Source organism: Crocuta crocuta, unplaced genomic scaffold (assembly GCF_008692635.1).
Source record: "Crocuta crocuta isolate KB4526 unplaced genomic scaffold, BGI_CrCroc_1.0 scaffold271, whole genome shotgun sequence".
NCBI classification, from domain to species: domain Eukaryota; kingdom Metazoa; phylum Chordata; class Mammalia; order Carnivora; family Hyaenidae; genus Crocuta; species Crocuta crocuta.
In genome coordinates, this window is record NW_027527824.1 from 6,555,240 (window position 1) to 6,566,199 (window position 10,960).

A 10,960-nucleotide genomic window follows, 5' to 3' on the forward strand; every position below is an offset into this window, starting at 1 on the left:
AATTTTATTCTTTCCTCCTGTGAAAGGCTCCCTCTCCTAGAGATGTTTCTCATACACTCTCCCTTCCCTGGAGTGTGTATTCCTTATAGAAAGAAAACTGATTCTGATTCTGGATTCTAGTCAAAAGTAGTGGACACTGTCTTCCGGAAGGTGTTTCTTCTTGCAAAGACCTTTGGTGCTTGGATGAAACACTTGATAATATAACTTTTGCCCCCTCGTTTCAGAACCCCTTCAGCTGAATCTCCATTGGTACAGAATTTCTTCCGAATGGGTTTTTCTTTAATTAAAAAAATTTAACAGCTTGACTGAAGTATAGTTTTCATAGCATAAAAAGCAACCCACTTAAAGTGTACAGTGCAGTGGTTTTAGTATATTCCCACACTTGTGCAATCATCACGACGATCCAAGTTGCAAGTATTTTCATCATCCTAAAGGGAAATGCTTTATCCATCAGTAATCACACTCCATTCGTTCCTACTGCCCAACCCTGCCAGCCTGAAGCAACCACTAGTCTCCTTTCCGTTTCTTTGGATTTGCTCATTCCGGACATTTCGTATATATGGAACCCTATGATATGTGACTTCTGTGTCTGGCTCTTTTCACTTAGCATACTATTTTGAAGGCTCATCGACGTTGTAGCATGTATCAGTACTTCGTTTGTTTTTATTGCTACCTAATAGTCCACTGTATGGATATCACATCTTATTTACCTACTTATCAGTTGAATCACATTTGGATTGTTTTTGCTTTTTCAGCTATTAGGAACAATGTTGCTGTGAACATTCATGTACAGATTTTTGTATGGACATGTTTTCAATTTTGTTGGATATACCGAGGAGTGGAATTGCCGGGTCATGTGGTAACTTTTGTTTGATTTTTTTTGAGAAGCTGCTAAGCCATTTTTCCAAAGTGACTGTACCATTTTACACTTTTTAATTTTTTTTAATTTTTATTATTTTTTAATGTTTATTTATTTTTGAGAGACAGAGACACAGAGCATGAGCAGGGAGGGCCAGAGAGAGAGGGAGACACAGAATCCCAAGCCGAGTCCAGGCTTTGAGCTGTCAGGACAGAGACCGATGAGAGGCTTGAACCCACGAACCTTGAGATCATGACCTGAACTGAAGTCAGACGCTTAACTGACTGAGCCACCCAGGTGCTCCACCATTTTACATTTCTACCAGCAATGTATGAAGTTTCCAATTCCTCCACATCCTCACCAACTCTTGTTATTGGCTGTCTTTTTTTATTCTTGTCATCCTAGTGGGTGTGAAGTAGTATCTCACTGCAGTTTTGATTGACATTTCTTTAATGACTAGCGGTGTTGACTATATTTTCATGGGTTAACTGGTCATTTGTACATCTTCTTTGATGAAATATCTCTTCAAATCTTTGCCTTCCTATAACTGGAGTGTCCATTTGTTACAAATTGGGATACAAATCTTTATCAGATACATGATTTGCAAATATTCTTTTGGTAAGTTGTCTTTTCACTTTCCTGACGGTACCATTTGCAGCATAAAACTATTTATTTAGTGCTTTTGGTATTGCAGCTACAAAATCATCATCCAACCCAAAGTTATGACGTTTTGCTCATATATTTTCTTCTATGAGTTTTATAGTTTTAACTTTTACATACAGGCCTATAATCCATTTTGATTTAATTTTTGTGTATGGTATGAGGTAGGAGCCCAACTTTATTCTTTTGCATGTGGATATTCAGTGTCCTAGTACCACTTGTGGAAAAGACTATTATTTCCCCCATTGGATTGGTGTCAAGGAAATCACAATTTAATGAGGAGACATTCATTTATTTAAGAAATATTTGCTGTGTCCCAGCCACAATGTTAAGTGTCGGATTTAGGGTAATGAATAAACAAATATGACTCCGGCCTATTTGAGGATTACAATCTAATTAGACAGGGAGCTATAAATGTAATATTATATGAGCTAGACTGTTAAACATGATATAATAGATTTATAGTCATTAATAATTTTAGCAATCATTTCTAGAGCACCAATTACATGCCAGGCACTATCATTAGTAGTTTATTTCTTTATTTTTAAAGAAATTTAAAATAAGTGGGGGAGGGACAGAGAGAGGGGGACCAAAGATTCAAAGTGCTCTCTGCACTGACAGGCCGACAGCAGTGGGCCCCATGTGGGACTCAAACTCACAAACCCTGAGACCGTGACCTGATGAAATCGGATGCTCAACCGACTGAGCCACCCGGGTGCCCCATTAGTACTTTATGTGTAGTAATTTATTCAACCTTCCAGACACTCCAAGAAATAGGTATTATTATTATCCCTATTTTACAATTGAAGGACTGAGGCCCAGAGACACTTATTAATTTTTTTAAAGACCACCCAGCTAATAAGTTGTGAAGTCAGTGTTTGAACCCAGTTCATCTGGCTCCGAAGCCTGTGCTCTGAATAGACAAAATGCTTGGAAGACCCGGAAAAAAACTATGACTGGTTTTTATAAGGACTGTGAAGACCCTGAGCTGAGCTGTGCTTAAAGGGAGAAGTAGAATTTCAAATAACAGTTGCGTGAGCTTCAAGGGTATTCCAAACACAGGGATAAGCAGTAGCAGAGGTTAAGGAGAAAGTGCAGAATGTGTTTTGATCATAAGGGAGTCTGTAGTGGTCCTGGGTGGGGAAGGGTAGAGTGGGAAAATACTTGACATTTCAAAAGCTGAAAAAGAGGTTGGGACCAGGTTGTAAAGGCATCTGAGTACTCTACTCTGAGAGTCTGAACTTTACCAATGAATCCATAAATATTTGATGTTTGGAAGTCACAGGAAAAAAAGAAATCTCTAGAGAAATAAAAGCTCCTATTAGAGCTGGTATGAAATGGAAGGAGAGAGTATTTCACACTTACTTTGGTTTCTACAAACAGCTTTTATCGTGAATGTGGCTCAACTTGGAGTTTGGAGTCGGGGCTAGGACTGTCAGAGCTTAAACCCCGATACTTCATCATAGCCTGTCCCTATTTTTACCTTAAAATTGAACTCAATGTAGTAATCTTCATTAGGAGTAAAAAGAAATGAGGGCATTTAAATTTTATTTGGAAAAATGGGCTTAAAAATCACACATAGGTGATAATTGCATAAAATAAAGACACTGGCATAATATAATTAGTAATGTTTTACATATATGATTTTAAATGAATTTTTTAAATGTAAATGTTTTTATGTTTTGAGAGAGAGAGAGAGAGAAGGAAAGTGAGCCAGCAGGGAGGGACAGAGAGAGAGGCACAGAATCCAAACCAGCCTCCAGACTCTGAGCTGTCAGCACAGAGCCCGACACGGGGTTCAAACCCATGAACTGTGAGATCATGACCTGAGCTGAAGTTGGATGCTGTACTGAGCCACCCAGTCACCCTGGGAATGCATACAATTTCTTAAGCAGATTGTTGCATATCAGTGATAGAAATATTTTACTCTTTTCCTTACACATCTACTTTAAATAAATTTTAGAAGGAAAAAAAACACTGGTATTTTTTTTTTTTTTTAACAGACCACAGACACTGGTATCCTCCAAAGTTCAGAAAGATAACTCGCTTTGGAGGCTGAAAGCCTGGATTTTCTTCTCAGAGTCACTGCTTCCTGGCTGTGTGAGTCAGTCATCAGATGGGCCAAATAACCTGACCATCTGTAAGTGAGGATAATAATTACTTTATGAGGTTGTGAGAGTGGGAGGGACTTTACTGGACATCTATGTTTGTATCATGAACCCAAATCCGTCCAGCCTCCAAAGACTGAAAGATATGTGTTTAGTAAACCAAACTAAAACAGTTAAAAGTATCATTTTCCCCTTTTAACTCTGAAGTGAATTCATTTTCACAGCCCTAATCCTATTCTCCACAATTCCTCATCTTTTCAAGGTGACTTGAGTGACCTGTCCTTGTTTACATGCTTTTAGAGGAAGGAAATTAATACTTGAGTGTGTACTGTGTGCCAGACTTTAATCTAAGCCCCTGTACGTATTTATAACAGCCAGTTCTCCTAACAAGCCCGTGAGGTAGGAGTGATTTTCCAGAAGAAGAAACTGAGGCTAAGAGAGGACCTCGTAAATGGAAAAGCCCACTACAAAGTCTAGGCCTAACTGTAAGGCCCTTGTTCTTTTTGCTCGTGTGCCAGGCTGCCCTTTAAATGTGCCAAAAGGAGGAGATTATTCTTTTAATACAAGTAAGTGGCATTTAATTTGATCCTTAAGAATTATTTTGGAAATGCCGCGAGAGCACTGGGGATAATTGGAGACATCCTTGGGTGGCACAAAACCACGGCTGCGGACCATTACCTAAGTCCAGAGTATGAGTGTAACTGCAGCTCGGCTGTGCTTTCTATCTGGCCATACAGACTCCAGTTTCCTGGAGCCGGCTCCCCTTTGGATTTCAGCTTTCTGGCTCCTGACGTGGGTTTGTGGTTTCCAACTGCCTGTAGTTTAAACAGAAATGGACAACCAACAGAGGGTGGCTGGAGGGGTTGGGGCGGGGGGNATAAATAATTTAAAAATGGAATATAAACAGAAAGGACTAGAAGGCCTTAGTAGATTGGAAAAAGGAGTGAAGGCAGGTATCCTGCAGTTTAAAAGTTTGACCAGCAGGTGTCTCTGCAGACAAGGGAGAGGGCTCCTTTTTGCCTTAGAGGGCAGGATGGAGTTTAACTGAGGAAAGTTGTGGTGGAAATGAGGCAAACAAAGGTAGGTCGGCTAGGTACAGAAGTCCCAATTGCATAAATTTGTCTTAGCCAACAGCTGGAGAGGCTGGTAGAAAATCTAAGCAAACCCCAATCTTAATGTAAGGAAGTGGCTGTAAAGGCAGTCTCTGTACTGTCTTCCAAACATGCAAGGCTGTTTGAAGGTGAGCACTTAAACCAAGAGGCAATTCCCAAGGCAGGTGAGGCAGGGAAGATGGCTCTTTAGTCAGGAGAGATGTGAAGATGAAGGAGATACGGGAAAGATGTTTCTGTAGGTTTATAGCCAGCGGGATAAAGAACTTGTGTTGGAGGTACACCTTTGAAGTGCACCTTTATTTTCTGTGAGGTGTTGTGAATTCCCAGAATTTTAGGTACACTTCTATCTAAAGGAAAGCAAAGGATCCAAACGTGCCAAAATTTTAATTCATATTTGTTCAGTACCCTCTTTTCATTTAGGAGCAAGAAGCCAATTATAAGAAAAAACTTTAATTGGTATAAACATTAAGGAGTGAATCACAGGGTAACTAAGTGTACCTTTCCCTAAGGAGCATATCTGTTAGTGAAAAAAGTTGTTCTGGACAGATTTTCTTTTGTAGCAAGTGTATTTTTTCATGTAAAACCGAAGGTGTATCTCCCCGAGGAAAACACTAATCCTAAAAGATGATACAGTCACATCTAAGAGTGCAGAAAACCTTTAAAAAAATCCTTAAAGATCTTTTGGATAATCTCAAGGGCAATTAATAATAATCTAAAAATGCTTAAACCATATCCTAGAACATATGGAAAGTAGTAAGGATACTTTTTTAAGTTTTGTGTCATAGCTTGAATGGCTCTGTTAAGAAGAACAGTGTGGGCAAGCTGAACAGAAAATCCTTGACTGAAAGCTTACTTACCTTCTCCTAAGGCCCCTCCCAGGATGTTTTACAGGAGACTATGTACTTACTTTGACTACCTAGACATGCTTCTGGACACCCAGGAGGAGCATTTGGACATGACTAGCAACAGACTCCTAGTGAGGTGGTAATGCAGGACACAGTCCTTGTGAAGAGAAGGCGCACATTCACCTCATCCCAAGAGCCAGGGCACACTGAGTGTTTGGACAGTGTGATCAAACAGTGGCCTGATTTCTACGTGATGGCAGAATTTATAACCTGCTAATAATTCCCTGGTGTGGGAATACGGGGTATGTAAATATGATATTGCCTTTTGATATACAAAATTTCTTTTTTTTTTTTAAGTTACTCGTAATGAGTTTTATGAATTTTTTAAAAGTTTGTTTATTTTTGGGAGAGAGAGAGCAAATGCTCAAGTGGGGGAGGGACAGAGAGAGAGTGAGAAAGAGAGAGAGAGGGAGGGAGACAGAGAATCTGAATCAGGCTCCAGGCTCTGAGCTGGCAGCAAGCACAGAGCCCTAAGTGAGGCTCCAACTCAAGGACTGCGAGATCATGACCTGAGCCGAAGCTGGATGCTTAACTGAGTGAGCCACCCTGGCGTCCCAATATATGAAATTTCTGAATAATGCCTCTGTGTCAATTGAATGCTCATATAATGTTGGCTTTTTTTTTTTTTCTTTCAGAGCAGTAATAAGTTGGGCCAATGTAAAGTGAGGGTTGGACTTTCTCCAAGGCCCGGATGGTTCTGAGAATCTATGGAGGTATGTTGTGAGGCTACAGTCTTCTATCAGGTCACTGGTAAACTGCCCTGCAGGCAGGCTAAGAGAGGCTTTAAAATCATAAAAGAGTTAATGTATTACCTCTTACTGCTTATACCACTTTCTGGTCAGACCTTAGGTCCTCAGAACTTCCACATCATTTCCAGAAGTGTCTAAGGGCCTATCGTCTCCATCAGGAATGCCTTGGTTTGCCCTTTTCAAATTCTAGAAATAAGACACAGTGACATTAGGTAGGAAGATGTCTCATTTTCATCTCTTCATCAATCTTCTGCTTTTCTAGAAAAGATGGTGGAGTCGGTTATAGAGGCTGACTGGGAGTTGGGTGGGGGCTAGGGCTCTGCCTCTATGCTGGGCTGCAGGGGCTCTGAGAATCCAGCCCCCAAGCCATTCCTCTGGGTGGGCGGCAGGGTGGGAACACGCCAACACCTGTTTATTCTAAAGTCAGCAGAAGCACATAGTTAAGTCCTGAGTGTCTTTGTGCAGCTACTTACAAGCGAGGCTTCCTGGGTACTTCAGTCAGTTGCGTGGTGTACGTCTGTTGATATCCTTTGGGGCCAGCTCTGTCCTGCTCTCAAGAACTCCTGAAGTCTTCTTCCTCCCTGGGTCTCAGCTGAGCTCAGTCGTAGCTGGAGAAACCAATTTTCCTACTGGCTCCTACCTTGACAGGGCTTGTAATCCAGTTGGGGAAGATCTCAGGCTCCAAAGGTACGCTGCCTGGGAGTCAATTCTACTTCTATGACCACAGCCAATTCCCTTAATCTTGCACTGACTCATTTCCCCTATTTGCAAAATGGGGATAATAATATAATCTGTCTCATAAGGTTGTTGTGGGTTAGGTGAGTTCACTTACAGTAGACTGCTTAGCGCAGTGTCGACACATTGTTATTATTGACTGTGACTTCCTCCCGAAACCTACCTGGGTCTTAGCACTCAGCAAATCCTTATCAACTGCATACGTCTAAACAGTTTTCCTTGTTTCCTGTTGATTTTTGTTGTTCAGTGCCCTCCCCAATTTTCTGTGTTGTTCTCACCAAAGGGGGTTCTTCAGGGAGCTTTGTAGCCAGGCTTTGTCCAAGTCTCAATAGGACACACACCAACTACTGGCCTCCATCCGTACAGGCAAGGAGCGTAAATGATCTAACACACAGCATGCACATTCTGGTCATTATTAGGGACAGGCACGATCTGCCTTTTGTCTTTGGAAATTAGACCCATGCTCCATTTGCTAGTTTTTCCTCAGAGACTTTTGGTTTTTGACACCCTCCAGAGAGCACCAGAAGTTGTGGTACTTGATGTTTCAGTGATGTCTATGAGTGGAGGAGAGGCAGTAAGGACACTGGTGAGCATGGTTTTGGTGTAAGAGATTCTTTCCCCCTTGCCTTATCTGCCTGCTCAGGTTTCTGTTAGGACCTCTCCTCCCCAGGGAGATGGTAAAACTGTGACTCTGGGGCCCAGCATTGAAGTTAATGTGTTTAGCCCCTGCTAGAGGCAGGTGAGTGAGGTCCTGAAGAGGTAAGAGAGGCTGGCCACACCCCATCGTTTAGCTGGGATTGAATGAGCTCAACCCAGGAAAGGGCTTAACCAAGGCAAGAAGCTGAGGACCACTCCATCCTTATCCTTATGTACTAGTCAAGGAGCCAATTACTGTTAATGGCGTTGGCAATTTGAAACCAGAGAACTGATGGAAGACCCCCGTGGGAGGACCCCTCTGTCCCATCCCAGCCAGCCATGACTCACAGATGGGCAGCCATAGCTCTACTAAACATCTTCTGGCCAGAGAGAGCAAATATGGGCCCTTCTTCTCTCACATTCAGGGTGCCCTGGGTGTCCGTGTTTCCTGTTGTACATGCAGTGACCTGACGACACAGTTCTGCCTAGAGAGAAATAGAAGTGGCTAAATCAGTACCGCTCTGAAATAACACCCTTTAATGCTGGAGTGTTCACAGTCTTGTCTCCCCCCACCCCCTCCAAGCCTGCCAAAGACCATCTTGTTATCCATAGCCCAGAAGCCTAACCCTTCCATTCCCACCTGAAGCAGGTAAGTTAATCTCCTTAATAAAAGCAGTGGGTCTAAGAAGGAAGGGAAACATGGGAACGACTGAGGGGCCCTTGGAGGATGTGGAATGCCAGATAGCAGAGGGAGGAAGAAAAAGAACATGAGATATTGTTGGAATTATAAATTTGATCACGTTTGATGTCCTTGGAGAGTCTCTGCAAGGATGGAATTTTTATTTTATTATTTACTTATTTATTTTGCCTAACAGGCGGTTTTGTCTTTAACCATGACGCGGCTCACTGGCCACCGTGCGCCTCTGCTCCATCGGGGTTATACAAGTGTCAGAAATAGGACGCAGGCATCGGGACAGTCATCTCGCTATAGAATTGTTCAGAGACGGGGTGGGAGGAAGGAAAATGACGTAGCTTCTCTGGCCCTCACCCACCCAGTGACTGGAATGCATGTTTGGGCCGGTTTCTCCACCCTTGAAAACACAAATCCCAGTTTCCCCCTTCCCCTCAACTGGGCGACAATTAGGGAGGTGGGTTTTGTTGGAAGAAGGAATTTTACTGAAGAATTCCCCTGCCTCGCTCCCAGCTCGGTTACAGCTCCTTCAGTGCTGTAGCTATTCCTGCCTTTGTGGCCTCAAGGGCTAAAGTGGGACAAGGCCGGTATTTTTGGTGATGAGGAAATATTTTGTTTTAAAGGGAGGCTGGGTGGCTGCTGAACTGGGACAGAGGTCAGAGCAGGGGTCAGGTTAGCCGTTCCAGGGGCGACCGGGGGCCTGGCGTCGGGCCGGGGCTCCCAAGAGCGCTGCTGCCGCGGCTAGGAACCGGCGGGCACACTCGCGGTGCCCACCGCCTCATCCCCAGAGGAGGGCACCCGGGAGCCGGCGCCAGAGGACCGGGGCCCACGCGGGAAGGTCGAGCTCGCCGGTGAGGTCACGGTTGCCATGGCTGCGGGCAGTGACGCGCGTCGGCACGTGACGCGCGNCCGCCGCGTCCCCCAGCCCCGGCCTCCCGCGGGACGGTGCCTGCCCGCATCGGCTACTACGAGATCGACCGCACCATCGGCAAGGGCAACTTCGCTGTGGTCAAGCGGGCCACGCACCTCGTCACCAAGGCCAAGGTACTGGCGCGGCGGGAGCTGGCGGCTGCGGGGCTGCGCGGCCCGGGACCGTCGGTCGGAGAGTGGCGGGGGCAGGAGCGCCCCGCGANGGGAGGGGTTGCCCAGGGCTCTGCGGAGGGTAGTGGAAGGGGTGATTGGAAAGAAGAGGTTTGGAACTCTCACGGAGCTGAGACGACTCTGGAACCAGCAATTAGGAAATCCTGAGGGAATGAGGGCAGAGGGGGATAGGGAATGTGGACAGCAGGATGGGGGGCAGACGAGGGTCCACTGGCAGCCGGGGGAGTTAGGAGGGGAACAAGGACATGGGCTAGGGGTGTGTGGTGGGTGCAGGGCACTGGGAGATATGAGGGACCTGGGACCTTATGACAGATGCCAATCAGCGTTGATCGTCTAAGACTGATGGACGCTAGCAATGGGAGCGCCAGGACAGACCACATTATTGGAGGAGGCGATGAAGAAAATGGGGAAATAGGAAAAAAATTACTTTCTCCGCAGGAAGGAGGCTCAGGGAACAGAGGCCCAGGGCGCCCCGGGTTCATGGTGGCACTAGGTAATCAGGGGTTAAACAATTTGGGAGTGCTGGTTTGTTGGTTATTTTTAGCTGCTTGAGTGTCTGGATTCANGGGGGAAGGCCTGGTGGGCAAATGAGATGTATGAGAAACCCAGACACTGGAGAATTACACTCATTGGGCCCTTTGGTTCTCAAGGGATTTGTGGAGCTGTAGTAGTGAAATTGGCCAAGGTCAATTAGGAAGCCATATAAGTATACATACAACAGTTTAGCATAGAAGATTCATTTGTTTTTGTTTTTTTGTTTTGAGGAAACGGGTAGCACTTTCCTGTAGCCTTCTTCATTGGAAGTATTGGAATCGGAGTCATCAGGAGTCGTCTTTTGGTTTTGATAGGACCCACAAAGCCCATTTGTACTTCAGATTTCTTCCTTTGCTCAGTCTCTCCCTTGAATGAATACTTGCAGTGTAGTCATTCATTATACTTAAAACTGCACTTTGTGTTTCCCCTCAACCCGGCGAATGAAGAACCCTTAACAGCTGCTGTTGCTTCCTACCAAAGCCACATCAGTTCCTCACCTCCTCAGCCTAGCCTCCACTTATTATCACCTACCTGTTTTTGCTTTTATGGCAATTGCTTGTTTTCAGAAGCCAGCAACTCATCTAGGCCTTCTCTCCTGCTTACAACATGAAGTTCCTTTTTCCCTCCTTTCTGTCAAAGCCTACAAGGGGCCTTTTTTTTTTTTTTTTTTTTAACCAGGGTGGCAGGATAGGTGGCTGTGGAAAATTGATTGGTCAGTTTCACTTCCTCTGGGGGGCCCCCTTCAGCCTTTTTGTCAGTTTTTATCAGAGGGCCTCAAGTCTGCAGTTCTGAGCTGAATGAGATACCAAAGTCCAGGGTTCTCTGATGTCCCCCTCAGACCCGGAGAGGGACTAGACTCAGCCAAGCTTG

The 10,960-nt window shown here is 44.6% G+C and overlaps 1 protein-coding gene and 1 long non-coding RNA gene across 10 annotated transcripts in view; both read left to right on the top strand.

Annotated features, from left to right (window-relative positions):
- Nucleotides 1–5,613: 5,613 nt before the first annotated feature.
- Nucleotides 5,614–8,877, top strand: LOC144243130 (uncharacterized). The gene is made up of 3 exons (XR_013338545.1): nucleotides 5,614–5,886; nucleotides 6,280–6,357; nucleotides 8,190–8,877. It is a non-coding gene; the product is annotated as an uncharacterized LOC144243130 (long non-coding RNA).
- Nucleotides 8,878–9,368: 491 nt separating this feature from the next.
- The window catches only part of SIK3 (SIK family kinase 3), a 243,066-nt gene continuing 241,474 nt past the window's right edge, over nucleotides 9,369–10,960 (top strand). For 5 of the 9 annotated variants that reach the window (XM_077777556.1, XM_077777582.1, XM_077777591.1 and 2 more), the window contains exon 1: nucleotides 9,429–9,499. The gene's annotated coding sequence lies outside the window, so the exon portion shown is untranslated. Of the gene's footprint in view, nucleotides 9,500–9,994; nucleotides 10,050–10,960 lie in introns of all 9 variants that reach the window. The other 4 variants (XM_077777598.1, XM_077777606.1, XM_077777614.1 and 1 more) reach the window with 2 other exon arrangements.